The 22,389-nt window shown below is 41.2% G+C and overlaps 2 long non-coding RNA genes across 2 annotated transcripts in view; both read right to left on the bottom strand.

The window, feature by feature from the left end:
* The window catches only part of LOC139075750 (uncharacterized), a 68,834-nt gene that overhangs the window by 35,346 nt on the left and 11,099 nt on the right, over positions 1-22,389 (bottom strand). The window lies entirely within an intron of this gene.
* Positions 7,728-14,174, bottom strand: LOC139075749 (uncharacterized). Its single transcript, XR_011526504.1, has 3 exons — positions 14,080-14,174; positions 12,100-12,203; positions 7,728-7,991 (listed from the first exon to the last, which is right to left on the bottom strand). It is a non-coding gene; the product is annotated as an uncharacterized lncRNA (long non-coding RNA).

Here is a 22,389-nt window from a genome sequence, read left to right as displayed (position 1 = left end):
CAAGGCTGTAAAATCTATTGTCAAAAAGAATGGGCCTCTGACACTGACCTGTGCAGAGCCTTTCCCAAAGGGCAGTCATTAGTTGATTACTTGCATTTTAATCATGCAGCTGCTTTTCACAGTGTGTTTATTACACTTTGATTCTTAGTGCAGCCCTCGGAGGGTGGAAGGCAACGCCAGTACTCCTCGTTTACTCAGAGACGTAACCACGACCTGCGTGGTTATTGTAATGAACAGATGGAGAATTCCTGGACTCCTAGATTTTTAGTCTGTTGCTGTTGTCACCACACCACCTCTCAACAAGGCCCCGGGCATGGATGTTGGGGGAGGAAGTGAGCCCTGCTCAGAAGAACCATCTTTGGGTAGCGAAGATAATGATCCTGGACCCCTAGAAGTGGCTCTTCCAATTGGACCTTCATATTGTGACCAGAAGCTGTCAAACTCTTAGAGGGAACTTATGGGTTGGATTTTTCATCCAAACATTAAATATATTCTTATTGCTTTTACATTTACAAAACTTGGGACTCCTTCCCCAAGGGTAAGGACGTAAACTCTTGCCAGACTATAAATCACGTTATATTTTCTCTTGATAGCTTTAATTCATGTGGTATTTCTCCTCCATTCCCGCCGCATATTCCTTAAAGTCCAAACAAAAAGCCATCAACAGATCTGGGTGGCCTCCAGGAAAGAGTGCTTTCTCTTTGTCTATTTAAAGTGCCCTCGTCATTTAGAAAAAAAATTACATTCTATTAATAGCAGATGCCTAGTATCTTACCTCTGTAATATACTGTAATTAACAATGCAAATGTGAAATAAAAACCTCATTATTTATCAGATAGACATGAGCAGATGATTATGTACTTAGAGGTATAAAATGCATAATGAAAATGCACAGTGATAATTCTTCCAGAAGGGCTTCCACTTCTCGGCCACAGACAGAGTTTTTAAAGTTAAATATAAAAACTGTCTGGGCTTCTCCTTTTCTCTAGTCTAGCCTGGTGCATAATATCATTTCTTCTCGATCCATCCAAGCTCAGTTTGAATAATTTAAACTTTATAGCATCTTGTTTAAACTCAAGGCCAACTGCAAAAAAGTGTTAGAAAGCCTGTACAAATGATACATTTCTGTTTTTCCAAAATGCTCATATAACTCAGGAAAATTAGACAGACCAATTTTATTAACCATTTTTTAAAATTCTATTTGAAAGGAAAGCACTCCTGGACAGAGAGCTTGTATATCAAATTTCAGACCTAAGTAAACTTTTATAGCTGAGCTGTAAAAATAGTCATTTATAATGCAAACACTGCCAAATTTTTAACTATGATCCTGCCAGTGGGCGCCTATAACAATCCAACAATAATCATCGTCATTACAACAAATCACCCAAAAGGGAGGACGTTGCCCTCTCTGAATGGGCAAAACCTTTCCCTCCACTGGGCTGTGTTCCTCCAGAGAGACCCTAACCCACAGACACCCAGGTACCCTTCTTTCTCAGCCCTGGCAAACTTCAGGAATAAATTAGGGAGACCACCCTGCCCCCATCCAATATCCTTTTTGCATCCAAGATGACCTAAAAATGTAGTTTATCAAAGGCGATTGTGTTACTCCCTAACCGAATTATCTTCCCCTTTGTCCTGTAACACCATAAAGCTTTAACCCTGAAATAAGAAGGCCAGTTCACTTTTTAACATTTGCAAATGTTCTGTGCGAAGGAAGGGAATCTCTCATCCAGCTTAACTCAAACCAGAACTGAGTCTCCTCCTGGCAGTGCTGCGTTTCAGCTTAGCCTGAATGGGCTTCTGTGCAAGCCAGTCTTAAAGGGCCAGCATCTCGGGCTGGCCATTGCAGGCCCTCCTACCTCCAGTCTCTTAGAGCCTTAGCTAAATGAATAGTTTCATTAAGGAAGGGATGGAGTGGAAACAGACCTCTCCGGGGAACAGGCAGCCCAGTGACAAAAACCATGCAAGGTCCTTGGGTGGCCACATTTCTCTCCCCGTGCCACCAGCCTGGAATTGCTAACTTGGTAATGCATCCCTAGTTCAGGCAAATAGGGAGCCGTACTTGTTGAATTCATTGCTGTTACAATCATGAATTAGAGACTGTTTGAAAGAAATACCGGTCTCTACCTCCAAGAATGTATAGACCCTTAAACAAGTCTCCTGTAGGATAGCCAGGTAGACTCTCTAATGAAAATTTTCATAAGAAAGAAATAAGAAATTATTAATATAGCCATTGTTTTATGCTATTAAAGCAAGTTTAAAAATCCTTGAAATCCTTTTTCCTGCCTTAAATGACTGAAGAGTTTTTTGAGCTAGTAAACATTCTCAAACTTAGTAAAATGTTCTTTTTGAGCTAGCAAATGTTATTTTTGACATTTAAAAAAATTTTGCAATTATTACAATGTGAATTCATGACATTTTACTTTTTACTATCATACATTAAACTCAGTAGAAAGAACTATATTCTTCTATTTATCGTTGGGGAACATATTGCTTACTCCTCATGATTTCACGTGAAGGAGTTTTCACAATTAGTGTTGTTTTATTAGCGTCTCTCTCTCCCTCCCTTGCTCAGATTGGCAAGTTGGAGAGAAGGAACTTAGCAGGATGGCCAGCGCTTGCTGGTTCTGTCTTGCCAGGTGCACCTGCTGTGACTTCTCATGCCGCAGGGACGCCCACAGCCTAGGCTGCCCTGGCAGTGACCTGGAGAGTGTGACTCTAATACAGAGGTAAAACGTTAGCAAGCCCAGGTGCGCCCGGACCTAAGCCTCGTTCTCAAAGCTCATACTTTGATTTCCGTCTGTCTGACTTCTGTATCTCTCTTTCAATTTGTGCTAAACTGGAGCAGGAACAAAAGGGAGAATCGTTTTTTACCTCTTCCAATTGGAACATACATCAAGTGCTATACAATTTGTGGGTGGAAGGAAACCCCACTCTGTGTCTATTCTCCTGGTAGGACACCAGGTGTTTTGATATTTGAGGTCCTGCTTCCTACACAAGAAGTAAATCAAAACCCTCCGGCAAAGTACAAATCCAGGCATTTTGTAGCCCAGGGAAACGTGGCAGAGAGGCTCAAGTGCTAAAGAGAGGCGACAACATCCTTACAGCCTTCATAAGCAGATTCCATAGAAGACCTCCACTCTGGCCCTGCCGGCCTCCCCGCCCCCCCCCCACCCCCGCCCCTCACACCTCCCAACCTCCCATTGCCCACCAAGTGCTGTTCCCACCGGGGGCGCTGCTAAACCAGGCCTCAGGCTCCTCTCCAGCTGTTTTCCTGAGGGTGAAATCTCTTCCCCTCAGAATACTGAGATGTACAGGTGTTGTTAAAAACTTTCTTAAAGATAGATGGTATTCCTTCCTTGGCCGTTTTTCAGAAATGACTAAAGACAGTTTCATGTGCCTCCACATAATCCAAAGTGTTTATGACCCCTAGGCCTATAAGCTCTTAGCAGACAAACATGAACAAAGAGACAGACAATGCTGTTCTCCCAAAAGTCAAATGAGTAAAAACCCAAATTTTAGGAGAAACCACAAATTAAGAAAAATTTGCTGTTATTGAGAACAAGGTTTTTTCAAACTCTAACCAACAAAACCTAACCAATGTTATAGAATGGAGTGTTTTCAAAGACTATAAAAATCATTGAACTTGAATAATGCTTGACAGAGAAATGATGCAACAGAAGGAAAAAGATGAACCCTTGAAATGTCAGTGTGACAGCGAGAAATGACAGTCTGTAGGAGATCCGCTTTAATTTTCTCAGGGTAGGTATTTCTTAAAGAACTTCTGTGAGGTCCTGTTGACCTCAAGTTTTCCTCTCAGAGGATTTTAAAATCTTAGCTTTCCTGATGTGCAATTTGGGACTCAGAAGTCTTCCTTGTTCAAAAATCAAGAATTTCAAGATGGCGACAACAGTGCATTAAACAAGTGTGGGGCCCTTTTGCCTGCTCAGGTCACACACCTGTTGAAGCCAGCCTGGCTTCTGGAGCCTTCAGTGACAAACGCCATCATATGGACTAAATAGGGTATCTCTTTTTTTTGAGGATCCCAAAGCACTGTGCATTCACCACCACTCATCAGCTTTTCCTTTCAACATTCTTGGCACCCATCCACCTCAAAAGCAGGCATTGTCTTTAGGCTCTCACAGGTGGGTAAACTGAAATACGCAGAGATTAAGTAATTTCCCCCAAGCTAGATCCTTCAGTTACAGGTGGTGAAGCCCTGAAGTGGGTATCACAATTAATTCCCAGTTACCACCAAAGCTGCCTGCAACCCTGTCCTTCTACTTAGTAAAGCCTGGCACTTACTAACATCATATAAATAAACGCTCTCCTTGCCAAGTCAGTTCTGCTGCATCTTTGGCACCAGTTTTTAACTGGAAACCATATCATCATGTGATGATAATATCAAAGGAAAACCTGCATACAGAGCTGTATGACTTCCCTTTACACGAGGGGATACATCAATGACCCCGTGAAATATTCTTTGTTGTACCCTAGACTTGGCATTATCATTGATAGTAAGAAAAACCTCCTTTCCAGAAGCCAGGTGTGCTCTGCAAGAGCCGGTCTAGGGATTATGAAGGCTGTAATTTTGCTTTTCTTGAGGCGTTTCTATTTCTCTGACTTGGTGTTTCTTCCCATTTTTATACACACACACACACACACACACACACGCACACGGAGTCTGGCCTCTCTCAAAGCAAGCAGCTAAGCAGAAAACGATTCGGTTTTTGGTCAGTGGTTTTTCCCTCTCTTTGCCCTTAGTTGTTAATAAACATCTTTAAGCTGCCTACAAGCCTTAAATTAAGGATGAAGAAAACATCAATTTAAGAGTAAGTCATTCTAGCCTCGTTGGCTTTGAATCCTCTTTTCCATGGCAATGATACCGTGTTCTGATTCAAAAGCAATTATGAGACCTTCTGTGGATGCAGGTGTGTGAGGTTTAGTTGCATGAATGCACAGGTGGAAACCAAAGACTGTCATGGAGCAAAAGCCCCTGCCTCCACTTCCTCCAGCCATTTCCCCAGATGTGTATTTTAAACTGATCATCATTGAAGACTGGTGATGGGCACACGGGGTTCCTTCCTCATATTATTCTCTCTATTTTTGTGTATGTTTGAAATTCCCCATAATAAAAACTAAATTAAAAAAAAGGACAAAGCTGACAAAATAAAGTACATCAATGCTGCTTCTGATTCCCAGACAGAAATATCCCATGAAGACAGCAGAAGAAAATAGGATGGCAGAATAAAGCCTGCAGTTCCTCGGGCACCTCAAAACTACAGGCTTTTTTCCTTCCTTGTGAGCATTTGACCATCAGGGCTGCACGTGACCCAGGTTTCCCCGCTGGACCGCGTCTTCCCTTCACCCTGACCAGCGTTTGCAAGGCAAGAAGAATTTCACTTAAGTTTATTCATCATTGGCAAACACTGCCTTAAGACCATCTGCCGGGTTCGGGTCTACATAAAGTGGAATAATGGCAGAAAGGAGGAGAAGGACACTCATATTTTTTTGAGCTCTGCTACTGCCAGGCCCTAAGTGAGGTAGCTGGTCCACAATATGCAGGTAACGTATTCAGAGATCGGCACGGATCCCGCTTGGAGCTGGGCAGTGAGAAGGTTGTTGGGAATGAGCCATTGTCCCAGGGCTCACATTCATGAAAGCCTTAAATTTTGACTTTGATAAACATCTGGTCATTGTACTTCTGTGTTTCACAATTACAAATTTATTAAATGTAAATATTTGAAGTACGCCGCAGTTTTCAATCCATATTTGACCGTGCTTGCTTTTTGCTGTAACAAGGGTCTCCAAAGAAAAACAAACAAAAAAACAGCAAGAAAGGCAGCGTCCTGGGCCTCTCTCTCGGCCTCTAAGAGGCCCTGCTCGGAGGAAACGGAGCTGATTTTCTCAGTAACTAGAGGTCGCTAACATTTTCTTCTTCTTGTATCTACCGTCTCCTCCCACTGTTTGTCATCCTTTGTTTTCCTGGGGCTGCAGGACTCTTTCAAAGTAAATAACAGGAAAAGATAGAAGTGACCAGTGAGGACTATGTTATAGTAAAAAAAAAAAAAAAAAATGAAATAAAGAAAACCTGCTTTGGGGAAACTGAGTAATGCCAGGGAAAACAATTTCTAAAATTCCAGAGAAAAGCAAATGAGACCTTAATAGCTTTAATATTTTCCAAATGTGACCCAAAATAAGAGCTTAAGGAGAATGATGCCTCCATAACAACGCTTTAAACACGTTCCATGACTGGCTTGTTTGTCAGCTGCCCCACAGCCCTGTCTTTCAGGTGGCTCCCGTGTAGTAACAGCCTGTGTCTTTTTTTTTTATTTTGACAGAAGGAAGTCTCTTATTTTATTTTTAACTTTTTATTGACATTATGATAGTTGACAACCTTGTGAAATTTCAGTTGTACATTATTGTCTGTCAGTCGTGTTGTAGGTGCACCACTTCACACTTTGTGCCCACCCCCTACCCCCTTTCCCCTGGTAGCCACTAATCTGTTCTCTTTGTCTACATGTTTAACTTCCACATGTGAATGGAGTCATACAGAGTTCGTCTTTCTCTATCTGGCTTATTTCACTTAACATAATTCCCTCAAGGTTCATCCATGTTGTTGTGAATGAGACCATTTATCCTTTTTTATGGCTGAGTAGTATTCTATTGTGTATATATACCATATCTTCTTTATCCAATCATCAGTTGATGGGGATTTAGGTTGCTTCCATGTCTTGGCTATTGTAAATAATGCTGCGATGAACATAGGGGTGCCTGGGACTTTTGGTATTGCTGATTTCAAGTTCTTTGGATAGATACCCAGTAGTGGGATGGCTGGGTCATATGGTATTTCTATTTTTAATTTTTTGAGAAATCTCCATACTGTTTTCCATAGTGGCTGCACCAGTTTCCATTCTCACCAGCAGTGTATGAGGGTTCCTTTTTGTCTACAACCTCTCCCACATTTGTTACTTTTTGTTTTGGTTATTTTTGCCATTCTAACAGGTGTAAGGTGATATCTTAGTGTAGTTTGGATTTGCATTTCCCTAATGATTAGTGATGATGATGAGCATCTTTTCATGTGCCTATTGGCCATCTTCTTTGGAGAAATGTCTGTTCATGTCTCCTGCCCATTTTTTGATTGGTTTGTTTGATTTTTTGTTGTTGAGTTGTGTGACTTCTTTATTTATTATGGAGATTAACCCTTTGTCAGATATGTGACTCGCAAATATTTTTTCCCAATTGGGCTGTTTTTTTGTTTCAATCCTGTTTTCCCTTGCCTTGAAGAAGATCTTTAGTCTGATGAAGTCCCATTTGTTTATTCTTTCTATTGTTTCCCTTGTCTGAGAAGACATAGTGTCCAAAAAGATCCTCTTAATACTGATGTCAAAGAGTGTACTGCCTACATTTTCTTCTAGAAGCCTTATGGTTTCGGGTCTTACCTTTAAGTCTTTGATCCATTTTTAGTTTATTTTTGTGAATGGTGAAAAGGAATGGTCAATTTTCATTCGTTTACATGTGGACAGCCTGTGTCTTTTATGGACCTGCCTCCCCTTCCTTCCTTTTCCCATAGAATGCTTCCTTTACTTCCAAAGTCTCCTGTCATCTTTCTAGTCGCATCAGAGAGTCAAAATAATCATTTAAAAAAATCTAATTTCCAATTACCACAGTTTCGTATAGGAAGGGCTAAGAAAGAGTTTTTATAAAGTCACACACTATCAAATAAGTCACGTTTAAGTTTTCATTTTGTTTAATTGTTTAATCTTTCCTTCCATTGTCAGAGCTGTTTGATCAACAGTCAGTCTTGGTGGGAGAAATGGTCAGGAATTCAGGGGAGCTCCATTACTTCCAATACCTTAGTTGCACCACTTTGCAAATCTTTAAAGGGATACAAATGATTTAGCATCAACCCCAGGATTCTCATTCCTGGGACTGCATCCTAGAATGTTCTGTTCATCTTCAAATGGAGGAGTCAAGGAGCTGGGAAGTAACTAAGAATGAGAAGGCAGAAAGAACAATCAATCAAGATGGTGCACCTTCTTCTCCATCCAGAGGTGTGAGTTGTAAAGTCAATGGTCACACCAGAGGCATGCCCAAACCAAGCCCCCAGCTTTGGGGGTGTGATACTCTACTCCCAGCAAAGATCCTGAGAATCAGACCTAAACTTCAAAATCCAAAGAGACTCTAAGCACCTGATTTGGGCTTCTTGGGTCTTACATATAATGATAAAATGATAACGATCTCTTGTAAAGACAAATTCAAAAACCTATAACCTGTTCTTATATATATATATATATCAGCCTCAAAGCCCTTGAAAACTTGTCCAAAACTATAGTCAAGGAAGAATTTGAATAATTGACACTGAGTTAAAAAAAAATAATAATGAAAATCACCCTCCTCCATTGCTGAGTTATACTCCTCATTATAGGTTAGTAGTTCAGTGAGTTGATGTGGAAATGTTCCTTATTATCACAATTATATTGCCTACCTCAGTACATCAGTTCCACAATTCACATAGAAATGGCCAGACATTTCAATAAACCAGTATGTCTTGGAATTTTCATGTAGTTCCCAATGCACTATAAGTGGGATGGAAAGCTGGTACTTTGAAATTTACAATCACACAGACTGAGCAACATCTGGATATCTGGATAGCTTTGCTCTATTGCTTTCCCTGTTCCTTTAGATTTAGACTCAAGTTATGATTTGGACGAAAGGCCAAAAAACCTTGCGTGTGGCAGGTGTGAGTTCAGGCTGACAAAAACTTAATACTATATTCAATTCACTTTGCTACAGCTTTTTACAAAACACGTGGAACACTGCTTCTGCCCTTTACCAAATAGCTGAACCAACAGGGAGGAGGACTGAGCAAGGGGAAGGGAACTTTCCCTTTGGAACGGAGGGAAAAACTGGGAAAAAGTCGTATTTGTTATCCAAACTAGAGTCCTTGAATTAATTGTCTCCCATCACATCCCTCAATAGTCTGTACAAGACTGTGTGTGTGTGTGTACGTCGGTGTGTATACACAAGACCAATTTCTAACACAAGGAGAGAAACCTCCAGAATTCCCAACTAAAGGACCACTTTCCAATTTGGTCAGCCTCTGCAGTGAATCTTTAGAATTTCATTTCTATCTGCCCATTTAATGAGAGAAAAGGAAGAGGGGAAGAGAAGACAAGAGAGAAGGAGGAAAAAAATGCACTCGAAATGATGTGCATGGGCAAACGTCATCGTAACTAAATGCATACTGATGACAACTTCATGGTTCCTGTGACTCTTTGTAACGCTCCCTGTTAACGCTGCGGACGTCTCTTCCCTCGTGAAGCATGACTGAGTCATGGTGGAGCAGCCTTGCGTTGGTGCTTCGCTTTGGGTTTGAGGTAGGCAAAGTGCTATTTTGTGAGAATAGGTTAGATCAATCTGAATTTTCGACCTGACCTTCCCCTCACCTCTAATAACTTCCTGGTTCCTTGGTCACACAGTGATTTACGAGCAAGAACAAAGAATGATGTGTCTATCCCAGCAGCAAGGGAAACCAGAAAACTTATTAAGGGGGGAGAAAAAGGCAGAAAGAAAGAAAAGGGGAAGAGCCAAAGAGAAAATACTAGTTTCAGAATGAAGTACCTCAGTTTCTAGGCCGCTGTAATTACCCAGTCACTGAAGAAATAAAATGTGGAAATCCATTTTATAAAAAATCAATGTTTGAAACAATGTGAAGAGCTCTCATAATTTTCAATTCGCTTTGGTGTCCGTGTGCAGAAGCCTGATCACCTTTAAAGAGGAGGGCTCCAATAATTTTGAATTGTTCTTTGCTGAGAAGGCTCCAAACCTTCATCCTCTTCTAAATGGAAACAATCTTGAGACTCTGAAGCACACCGATAGTTTTAAATAGCTCTCCCCCGCCCCTGGTGGCTTTATACCCCTTCGTCTTTTCTCAACTTTTTAGACATGACGTTCCCAGCTTTAATTGAAAAATTTCTCAAATTTAGGGGCTGGCCCCGTGGCCGAGTGGTTAAGTTCGCGCGCTCCGCTGCAGGCGGCCCAGTGTTTCGTTGGTTCGAATCCTGGGCGCGGACATGGCACTGCTCATCAAACCACGCTGAGGCAGCGTCCCACATGCCACAACTAGAAGGACCCACAACTAAGAATATGCAACTATGTACCTGGGGGCTTTGGGGAGAAAAAGGAAAAAATAAAATCTTAAAAAAAAAAAAAAAAAAAAAAAAAAAAAAAAATTTTAAATTTACAATTGGAAATTAACCCGCAATAACAACTGATTCTCTTGTGCCTTTTTCTGAAATGAGTAAACACAAGTTTTTCTCAGATTAAGGGTGACAAAAGTCTAGGGCTGTATTTCACAAACACTTCTGAGTGTTTTTATTTAGCACTTGCAAAAAATAATGTAAAATTAATCAATAAGGATTTTATTATTTCTAATCTACAATTCCATAAAGAATTACAATTTTATATTGAATTCTAGTCTCATTTACAAAGACCTTCTATAATTAAAATGCCTCAATCTTCTTCAAATTAGAAAAGCAAATTGTTACATATTCTAAGTAGGTGCTTTTCTGTTTAATGACAGTCACTCGGATGATTTATGACACACATTATTTTATATCAAAGTACAATGAAATAGGCATTACCAAAGGTAATCTCTGTAATGTCTGGAAAGGGATCAGAAACCTCAGTTCAACAATGAACGCAGTATTTAAAATGCAAAACCCAAAGACATTATTATGGTTTTGATTTCTTATGGCACAGCTTCGCCTGATCAGTTATATTACCAGTGCCCCACAAAGGGTGTTTGCGTATGAATGCCGCTAAGATAACAGACGGGAAAAATGAAATATAAAGTCAATTTTCATGCAGAAATTGTTATCAAAGGGATGATAAAGTAAAACTGTATAATCACGAGAAAAAACAATTGATGAAGAACAATCTAAAGCAGACCGAGCCGGCGATGTCTGATTCCGGCTTCTAAACTCTTGTTCTATTAAAATACGTCATAAAGTGTTAAGATAATGTATAAACAAATGCAAGGAGAGCACTATGTTGATTATTATTTAGACACCGCTTCCAAGATGTCTCTTTGCAAATGGGATCAAGCAGCAGCTTAAGTGAGCACATCATGAATTGGGATGGGTTTCCATCAAGCTCAGACTCCTAACTTAAATGAAAGAGAAATAATTGTGAGTTTTAAAACTCATAGTTGCTTCAGTGTGGAATGGAAAACACAGGCACCAAGGGAGGAGGAAACACTTGCACATGCACATGCGCACACAAACACACACACGCACACACACACACCCCCAAAATTCTGTATCAGGCGCAAGTGAAAAGTCATAATGTTGGAGAGACTGTGCCGCTCCTAAACTTTATCTTCCTGGAATAAGATGCGAATAACGCCCATGCATACCCTGCCTTGAAGGACTACCCATCAGAATGAAGGCGTCTCCCGACTAGAATGCTGTTTATCATGCTGTTTGCAAGCAGAAAGGTGGCTTTATCTAATTCTTTTAAAGGCATCTTGCTTGGGCCCTCAGAAATTAAAGCGAGAACAGCAGGGAAGGGGTTTACTATTTAATGCTCTTGGTTGTAATTTTTTAATTAGCCATTAGGAAGATGAAGGTAGGTTCAGACAGGGATGAAAAGAAAGACTTGGAAGAAATATGGCTTTCTGCAAAGAGCCCGTGGAGATTACAGGAAAGAGCCAGGTCTCCAGAGAGTTCCCAATACAGAAGGAGCTGGCAGGCCACTTCCTCATGTCCCTTGGGCAAATCTAAACCTAGTTGTTTGAAAGCTTGGGGTTTAACTGGATTTCCTAAAAGATGTCATGTCTCAGGCTCAGGTTCTTATGACTGAAAAAGAAGAAATGACTGGAAAAAAGACAAAAATGCTGAGAGCACAGATGCGGCTGATCTTGGGGTCTCGGTTCCTCTGGGTGTGTTTACACACTACTTCACACTCTTGGGAGGATTAAAGGCAAGAGAGGACACTGTACTTTGTGTGCCCAAAAAACTTGGCCTGTTTCTTATTTGCTAAGGAGAAGACACCATAAGATAGTGGAGAAAGGCAGAGAGGAAAAACACAAAAGACCTGGAGAGGCTGGAAGGTCAAGGGCATGTGCCTTTGTCAGTAGTGAACCAGGTCAGAGTAACTCAAAGGCAGCCCTGCTGGAATCTCTGAATAAAGACGTATTTCTGGAAAATAGAGCAGAGAAACTGTATTATTTGCATAGAATTCAAGTCTTGAGGTGATCTTAAGTAATAAGAAAAGTGGCAAAAATATTGAAATGCTATTAACAGAGGAGACTCAAATATTTTTAATACTTGGAATAACCAAAACTCTGAATCCTCTAGTTTTCCTTATTCGTATCTGCTCCTTACATATTTCCCATTCATTCAGTCTCCCAAGAGTCACCTTAAACTTCACCTTCTCCATCTAATTAGACACTGGGTCCTGTCTAGTGAACTACAACGTATGTCTCACGTCCCTCCTCCTCTCCCCACCTCCACTGCTGAGATTCAACCCTTCATTGTCTCTCTCCTGCACAATTTCTTGGGCTTTCCAGATGGTCCACATGCCTCCCGCCCGTCTCCCACCATCCTTCAATCCAACATTTACAGCTGATCGTATTACCCAGAGATCGTGATTCAGTAGATCTGGGGTGAGACCCAGGGAATACGCATTTCACTTTTTTAACTTCTTGTTATGAAAATTTCTAAACATTCTCAAAGGTGGAAAATACAAGAAATCAGTTCCCTTATGCCCATCCCTGTCCCCCATCTTCAACAGCCATCAACATTTCCCTATACCCATCCCCATTGTTTCTTCAGGATTCCCACTCTCCCCTCCTTTTTTCTTCTGCTGGAGTATTTCAAGGCCAATCCCAGACATTATATAGTCTGATCCCTATGTGGTTAGTTATACATCTCAAGAAAGAAAAATTAAGGACTTTTTAATTTTTTTTTTTTTTTTGCAAAACTACGAATGTAGTGATGGTTCTTTAATGTAATCAATACTTAGTCCATATTTACATTTCCTTAATTACATAAAAAATTTTTGTGCTTTTTTTGTCTTGGAATAAATCTACATTTAAAACTCTTTCCAAGTTTTCAGATGGTCAGCCAAGTAGGAGTTCCAGTGACCTATAAGATAAAGTTGAAACTCCCCAGCCCTGTGTGATCCAGAAACCACCTCTCCCTCCAGTCAGTCTCTTTTCTTACAGCTCCTCCACCCAGCTTGCTCCCTGCACTTCAGTCATTCTCATGGCCTTACAATTCCCCAAAGGTTTCAATGCTATTCCTCGCTCCTGATCCTTTGCTCTGCTCCACTGTTCCCTCTTCCTGCAACACTCTTCCCCTTTTGCTCAAAATATTTTCTTTGTGAAGCCTTTCCTGTCCCCCTACAGCAACAGAGTTGAATATACCTTTCCTTCTGCTCCTCCCCACTTTGTTCCTCAAATAGTATGGCCCTCCTCACATTGGCCAGCTGGCTAGCAAATGCCCTTTCAAATAGACTGTACCTTAAACTAGCTGAGGATTATAAGCTTTCAATATAAGATAAGGACACAGAAAGCTAGACTTGGAATGTAGTAACTTTTAGTTAGGGTGGCGATACAGTTTATTATCCAATCTGATAGTTAAAAGGAAGGGGCACTATTAATAATGTCAGAATATAAATGTCCAGGATCATCCCAGGCAAGCAGGGTTCTATGGTGAGCCTATTCATTTAGATGTATGTTTTCAAAGGATGAATGTATTCTTTGTAACTAGGCAATCTCCCCTCTCAAGCTTAGCCACCCTCAACAAGAGTCAGGACCACACCCAACTGGCTTCATAGAGAATGACCCCAATGCCCATCTCTCCAGGACAGCCTGGGCCAACCAGATATGGCACCAAGTCTACTGTTGCACCTACCAAAACACATTACCAGAAATAGATCCTTCTCCCAGAAGGGATGGGAAGGATTCAGTGTCCTGGAGCCCTACAGGATGTTAGAAGCATTCCATCCACCCTCCTCAGAAACAATCAGAAACTCTAAACCTTAACTCCCCTCTTTTGATAGGGATCTTACTCTTTCTTCCTACTGCATGTGCAGGGCAGATGTGATGGCAATGAATCCTTGTCTCTGGGTCAAGGCTTAAGTGACAAAAGAACATGATTCTAGATCCACCTCTGGAAGCAGAACATCAGTCTCTAATCATGTTCCTTTTGTGATAAGCTTCCACTGTTGCCGCAGCGCCCGTCACATAGCAGTACCCCTGGCACCTCTTCTGCCTCTGCCTCATCACAGGAAGGCTAGAGGGCCAGGTCTGTGATGGCTGGACTGGAGGTAGCAACATGAAGAAAAGAGACTTTTTGCTCCCTCCCTTGTCCCCTCACGCTCCTACATGGTTCCTCACCCTTCACCACCCATGAGCCCCAGTGTCCTTCTTTCTCCGTTAGTGAAATGCTCCAGGTAGTCGAAGTCCACGTTTCCTTCTAACGTGTGTCTTAGTCTTACCTAGTCCTTCTGGTGATTCAAAGATCTATTGGGATTATCTCTGCCCTTCTCTTTTGGATGTAAGTCAAAAAACAAGAAGGTGAGGGGAGTTGTTTAGTTCCCTGATAGGGCACGGGTAAGATAAATTTTACAATGTTCCTTCAAAATGGATTCAAATGGTCTTGAATTTGATTTGAAGCCTGCTACCTGACATGACATCTAACTAAAAGTAAGTACAATTTTTGAAATTATATATGTGGTAGCTCAAAAATAATGTATTGCATTTGCTAGCATAATTTTGGCCTTCTGCTTGGGAAATATTTTGTTACTAAATAGAAAGGGAAGGACATCCGAAGGCTTGGCCTAAACTAAAGAATTAAGTCCTTTTATTTTTGATAAACAAGGTAATGCCTCCTTCAATGCTGTGGCCAGGCATTCAGAGCACGTGCCACTGTGGGAGTCAGCCAAAGCCCGCTCTCTGTGTGGGGAGGAGGGGAAATGGAAAATCTGGAAAGGAAAAAATGTCTACTCCCCCTCAAAGTCAGTTTGAGAATGTACATGTTAGCATATATAAGCTCTGCAAGAGAGCTCGAATCCACTGGTTCTCATCAGGAAATCTCACATTGGTGCCCGTGCAGATTCATGACCTTCCAACACAGGGGTCAGCAAACTGTGGCCTGAATGCCAAATCCGACCCTCCACGTGCTTTCATATGGCCCCCAAGCTAAAAGTAGTTTTTGCATTTTTAAATGGTTGAAAAGAAAATCAAAAGAAGTATATTATTTCATGACGTGAAAAATACATGAAACTCAAATTTCAACATCTGTAAAGAAAGTTTTATCAAAACACAGCCACACTGATTCATTTCCGTATTGCCTGGGGTTGCTTTTGCACCACCAAGGCAGACCTGAGGGGTTGCCACCTAGGGTCCATGGAGCTAAAATATTTATGAACTGACCTCTTAGAGAGAAAGTTTTCTGACTCTGTTCAAACTGCGATGAGCACTGCCCGGATTGCTGGGGCCGGCAAGGTTGGGGTGGTCATGCGTAGGAACTATCCTGAGTGTTTTCCCCAGGGCTCTCAAATGGCAAGCCCTTCAGTTCCTCCTCCTCTGCCGCATGGTTCTGGAAGTGTAATGATCTGCATTCTTATTCTAACATAACATTAAAATGTCTTTGTATTAGAAGCTGTATATTTTACGGAATTTGAATAGTATTAGTGTCACATACGTACTAGATTTCAATATAACAATATGAAAAGTGCACATGTAATTTTACTTTTGTATCACGTTAATACTAAGCTACATGGTGGCAATATTAAACTAATGTGACAAAATGATGCCAGTGTAAGATGAAAAACTGCTAATATCACAGCAAGTTATTAATGCCTCGCAATGGACTCTGAAGAACAGTATGATTAAACTTTCTCAATCTTTTCCAGCCTCAGTTAGAACTCCAGTGACAAAAGAGGATAAATTACCCCGGCAAAGCTTCGTGCCAGGCTGTAACAAGTTTGGCCTTCTAGTTATGGCTCAGGGACTTTTCAGAGAAGCCAGAGGCATTCCAGGAAAAGAAAATCCAAGACTGAATTAGCGAACCTGGGTTTTGGTCCTGGTTGGGACAACAATTAACTGCTTTATTTCTGAAATCTTAAACTCTGGTATCCCACACGCTGACAACAAACTCCTGTCCTGTTTGTTACTGTTCTTTTCTTACGATTCCCACTTTTTAACCACCCAGCCCAAAGCTTCCAACCCAAACCCCACTCTCTTTCCTCTCAAGCTGACACCCTTCTTGACTCATGTCTGTCTTTTTGAAGCCTAGATCACACCATCTTTCTTTTACCATCTCTCTGGGTTCCCTTGTCTTCTTGGTTTTCCATCAAACCTGTCCTGCATCCTCCAGTCTTTTGGTTTCTCTCCTCCTACATATGGGATGTGGCCTACTGCTGGAGAAATCGAACTACCACGTGAATTGGTGCCACCAGACACCAGTGGTCTTCAGGCTCAGCTGGGCTCTTAAATGGCCCTACAATTCTATGAGTTCCTGTTCAGCCCCCTCTTGGTCCTTGCAGAGTTGTTTGCTTTTTTTTTTTTTTTTTAACATTCCCTTTTCTCTTCAAACTCCTTGCACCATAGCTTCTCCCCTGTTCTCAGCAAACGTTCTTGCTTCCTACTTTCTGGAGAGAAACAACTCTCTCAAACACAAAGCTCTTTCAACTTGCTGAATCTTCAACTACAAACTTATCTTTACTGGCCTCCATCCTTTCCTCCTTCCCTCTTGTTTCCAGGGAAGCATTGTCCCTCATGCTGTGCAAGGCTTATCCTTCCACCTGTGCCCTAGATCTTGTGTTCTCTACCTCCTCAGCAGGCACCCTACTCCATCAGCATCCTTCTTCCTGTATCACTAACTTCTCTTTTCTGGCTCAGTTCATCAACGTGTCGTCTATTCTGCACTAAACAAGTAATCCTTATTTGATCCCACATTCTCTTCACCTTTCTTCCTTTTACAGTTGGAGTCTACCTACTTTCTTCCCTTATTTTCCCTCCCATTTACATCTCAATCCATTGTCATCTTTATTTTGTTCTCACTCCTTTAGGTCTCAAATAACTTCCAGGCTGCTACATTCAATGGATGGTTTTGTGCCCTTTGCTAATATGAACTTTCTTCTGCACTTGACGTTACTGATCATTCTCTTCACCTTGAAATGTCTTCCTCTCTTGCTTCCTCAGGCCCACTCTCCCACTTGCTCCTGAATCTCTTCCATCTCTCCATCCCTTCCTTCTTGGACTCTTGCAGAGGCCCTTCTGCTGGCTCACCCCTCACATACTGGTGGTCCCCAGACTATAACCTTGATCGTCTCTTCTTATCATCTATACTTACCTTGAAAGATCAAACTCCTAGTCTCAACTACTATTGTTATCCTATTCACTCCTCAATCTATCATCCCAAATTTTTTGCTGAGCTCCAAAATCACATATCCAAATGCAATGAAACATCTTCACTTGGATTTCCCACAGATGCCTCAAACTCAGCACATACAAAGGAGAGCCTCTCAGTTTCTTCTCCCAAAACTATGTTTCTGATTTGATTTATCTCAACACTCAAGTCAGAAATTTTGCCTGGACTCCAGCAGCTGCCTTGTGCCCCACAACAAGTCACCAAGTTTTTAATATCTTCCTTGTCTATATTTTTCTTTCTATTTCTACCACTATTCCCTTAGCTGAGATCCTGATGAGTTCTGGCCTGCATTATACCCCAGCCTCTTGACTAGCCTCCGTCCTCTGTTCTTCTGCTCCCTCAAATTTATCTTTGTCCTTGCTGCATAGACGATCTTACAGAGCTGATGACAAATTTGATCAGACATGACTCACCTATGTCAATCTTCAGGAACCTCCAGTGGCTTTCAAGAGATGGTTTAAACTCACTTTGACACGACTGGCCTTTCGCAATTGGCACTGTCTATATCCCAGTGTCGTATATCTGCTTCACAGAACTGTCTATAAGTGTTTGGTAGTTTATTCTGATTGCAAGGACCTGAAACTCACTCCAGTTACCTCTAAGAAAAGAGAGTTTGGTGAAAATTGTTTGCCCATGGAATTGGACTAGACATATAAAGTTTTCAGGAACTGAGTTTCTGTGTGTGCATGTGTGTCTGTACGTGCATGTGTGTGTATGTATGCCCCATTCTTCTCTCCAACCAACTGGCTTCCTCAAAACTTCATAACTTCATTTTTCACTTGGGACCATAATGCCTGCCCTCCCCCTGAGCCTTCACGATCGTCTCTCCTCTCAGACTCTTGGTTAACTAGCCCAAATCTTTGGTTGCCCATTTCTCACTTACTTAATGGCCCTACTTTGATGGCCCAATTTATCCCTTCAAATGCAGACAACATAAGTTATAGGACATTGGCTGCTTGACAAATGCTCCACCCAGGTCAGCTGCCCACTGCCCCTTATGTGATCAACTATGGCCAGGAGACCTAATTCATATGGGTAAGATTATGTTCTATTAATATTAATGATAATAAGTAATATTTATATAACTGTTAAGTGCTAGATGTTGTCTGTAAAAACTTTATATGCATTAATATCCTTTCAAAACAACCATAAGAAGTAAGTTCTATTATTACCTCCATCATTTTACTGTTGGGGAGAATAAATTAGAGAGAAGAAAGTGACCTGCCTGTGATCTTACAGCTATTACAAGGCACAGTCAGGATTCAACCTCAGACAATCTGTCTCCAGACTCTCTGTGCTCTTACCTGCCAGCTTATACTGCCATGGGGCAGGTTCCCTTAGAAGTGGGGGTGAGGGGAGAGGTGACCAGACAGTGATTGGCACCACTTGTTCCCCAAGGCATCATTCTGGTTCCCAACTTTTTACCTTTCCATATGGCTGGTCTCTCTACTTGGAATTCCTTTCTCTGTCTCTAAATGTACAAACATGTGGGAATGAATGAACAAATACATTAGCTGCACAGCCTGGAGCTCACCACCTCCCCTCTCTGGGTCTCAGGGTCCTCAACGGTAAAATGAAGGGGCTGAACTGGATTCTTCAAATTCTACAATTGTGTGACTTTAAGGAAAGAACAAAGGCAGCTCAGAAATCAAAGGTGACTACAGCGCCATTTTGATGCTCCTGTCATCTTACAGCAGTCGGGTTCTCCGTTGTTACACTTAAAGGGAATGTGAACATTTTAGTGAATCCGTAAATGTTTAACGATATGGGTTGCTGCTGAAGTACAATACCCCAGCAAGTGGTAACTACTTGCCCAAACGATGGAACACTGAGTGGGTGCCGATCCCCTTCCCACAGAAGATTTAGATTTTGTCTCCAAGCCTGAAGCATCTCCTTTTAACTCCATAACTTCACAATTCAAATGAGGCCAAATAGCAACTCTATTCAATCAAGACTTGTCTTTTCCTTGTTGAATCAGATCACTCAAGGCTGCCAATAACCATGTATTGTGGTGTGCGGAAAGCCAACATTTACATGGAATTAAATGAAAGTTTACAGGGGCTAGGACTTTAACCGGGAGACTCTCTTTTGTGGCTTTTCTTTTAGTGTATTATTTGTCAGATTTTTATGAGAACATTATTGCTTTAAGAAAAAAAATTAAACCCTGAGAAATTACTCTCAGTCTAACGAGTTCTTTTCACTGACTTCAGACATCATTAGGGGAGGCTATAGCCTAGGGCTGTGCATGAACTTTTTCTTCTAACTGTACACTTTATGTATAATTTAGCTTTCTTGCCTAAATTATTCAAGCAAATAGTGAGTGAAAATAATGGAGTTCACTGAAACCTTCCAGAGTATTAAAATAAAACAGTTTTTTACGTTGGTTTGAATTTTTAAGCTTTTTAATCATGGATTTCAAATGGAATCCACATGTCTGGCTTTTCTTCACTTGTCTCCTGTGTCTTTTTCAGAAGGAGAGAAGAAAGGAAACTCACGTTAGTAAATAATCCATTAATTAATCACTGGTGCTAATAACAGCTCCAAGTTGGAGTAACACTATTTGGAAACAGCATATCGAGTGGCTAAGCATATGATTGGCACATATTTTAAAAGGTAGATACTTCTTTTCCCCATTTCTTATTATCAGAGCAGGGCTGAGGTTGAGTGGTATATTTGAAAAGGAGAGCTAATCTGCTTACTTTAAATAGGAAATTACAGTAGCAGGATTTGTACTCCAATTACCCCGAATTTATTTCTTTTAAAGAACCAAACACATGTTCTAAATAATAATGTTTCATCTTGGATTTGCATGATCTGGAAAGCTTATCTTTATCCTAGGTAACTGTGGAGTAAATTTGGGAATCATTGGAAGAATGTGATTTTCTGGCATATTTAATACAGTTCCCCGAACTGGGAATGGGGCCCAGAATGAGGAATCCGATCAGGATATTTTGGTATTCCCCAATATGAGCTTTTGTCAATCGGAGAACAGAAGCAACATCTCCTTCTGTGGAATATAAGGAAATAGTAGTCATGTCACATTGTCTTCGGAAACAACAAAGGCAATAATCGCGGCCAGGGTTAGGGAAGGGAAATCATCAGTGTGCAGCACCGAGCTGCAGACGTTCGATTCCGAATAGGCAAACAAAAGCTTGAGAGTAATATATGGAAAGAGGCAATGGCTAAAGCTCTTTGTAGGGGAAAGAGAATGACCTAGAATAACAGACCTATAACTTTAATTTATTGACCTGATTAGACACAGGAAAGAATCATCACAAAATCAATTCTTCAACACATAGACTAGAAGAGGGTATTAGGCAGTAAGCACTATGATATTACAAAGACTATTAAAGTCTCTTCCTCTGATGGTATAAAATACAGTAAACTGAGAGAAATTAAGAAATGCAATCTATATTGGTTTTAATAATATGTTTGATTCTCTCCAACATGACGTTTTAACCAATTATTTGGAAAAATTATATTTAGAAATCCTATTATTTTAAACATAGATCAAAGAGTCGTGAGACGTAGGTTCAAATCTTAGCTCCACCATTGAGGAACCATAGGCAAGTTACTTTGCCTCCCTGGGTGCTGGATTCCTGACCTGTAATAGGAGGAAGGTGGACATGTCTAAGGTCTGGAATTATTTTACTATTGACCTAGAAATTTCACTTACTACATGTGTTTGCATAAGGAACAAGTTATTTAACTCTCTAAGACTCAATTTCTTTATCCAAAAAATAAGATGATAATGCTCTCGGGGCCTAGGGTTGTTAACAAGCGTTGAATTAGATAAAGCCTGTGAAGCCCAGTGCCCCGCACCAGTGCTGCCTGTCAGCAGGAGTCAGGACACCTGGGTTCCAGTGTGAAGTCTGCCTCTGACTAGCTGGCTTTGGACAAATCCTCTAACCTCTCTAAGACAAGATCCTTCATCAGGCAAAATAGTTTGGCCTACGCAGTCACCGCGGTTAGCTGAGTGTGACTTCTCTGCATCGTTTTCACATCCCTCATCTTCTAGTCTCTTCCATTCTTTCCTTTGAGGAGGCCTCTCTAACCCATGTTTTATAGTTCTTTTGGTCTCTACTCCATTTCCAAGCCCTTAGCTCACACCCAGATTTGAAAAGTAGCCTGCCACGTTAACATGAATGAAACTCATTTCTCTTAACCATGCCTTCTCTTCTCCTGGTTTTCCATTCATAGCAAATGCAGCCTCTGTCCCCATTTGCTAAAGTCAAAACTCTAGGCATCGTCTCTTTCTCTTAACCACAATTTCTAGTTCATCAGTGGATCCTATTGACTCTAAATCCAAAATATACCCTGAATCAGACCACTTTCTCTGCCAGAACCTTACTCCAAGTCCCCACCTTCTCTCACCTGGTTGACTACAATAGCCTCCTAACTAGTCTTCCTGATTCCACTCCTGGATACCTCCACAAGGCAGCCTAGCGATCCTCTTAAAACATCACACAAGTCCCGTCTCTCCTATGCTGAAAACTCTCCAAAGGCTTCCCCTCGTACTTAGGGAAAAAAAATCCCAAACCCTGTGTTGCAGACAAGAAGATCTTATGGGATGTGGCCTGTAATTACTTCTCCTACTTAATCTTATATACCCTCCCTATTATTCACTGCCCTTCAGCTCACCAGCACTGATGACTATCACAGTCAAAAACTAATCTAGTAAAGAGCAAGGACAAATCAGAGGGAGCCAAGGCGTCCTCATCCTTTCAGATCTCTGTAAAATCAACTTAAGCCCCATATCCCATGTTCAATGGAAGAGGAATGCCCTAAGATTTCTGTGAAATTACAGGGTCTGCAGATTCTCATGTTCATCCATTCTTGGTGCCAACCTTCTGCTTCCACTGAGTTCTTGATCTCCTTTGGGTCTATCTTCCCTTGAATGTTCTCCAAGTCATGCAGACTCCTCTCAGCCTTTTTAATTCCT

The sequence above is a fragment of the Equus przewalskii genome, chromosome 14, assembly GCF_037783145.1.
Source record: "Equus przewalskii isolate Varuska chromosome 14, EquPr2, whole genome shotgun sequence".
NCBI lineage: Eukaryota > Metazoa > Chordata > Mammalia > Perissodactyla > Equidae > Equus > Equus przewalskii.
This window is presented reverse-complemented; position numbering and strand designations above follow the sequence as displayed.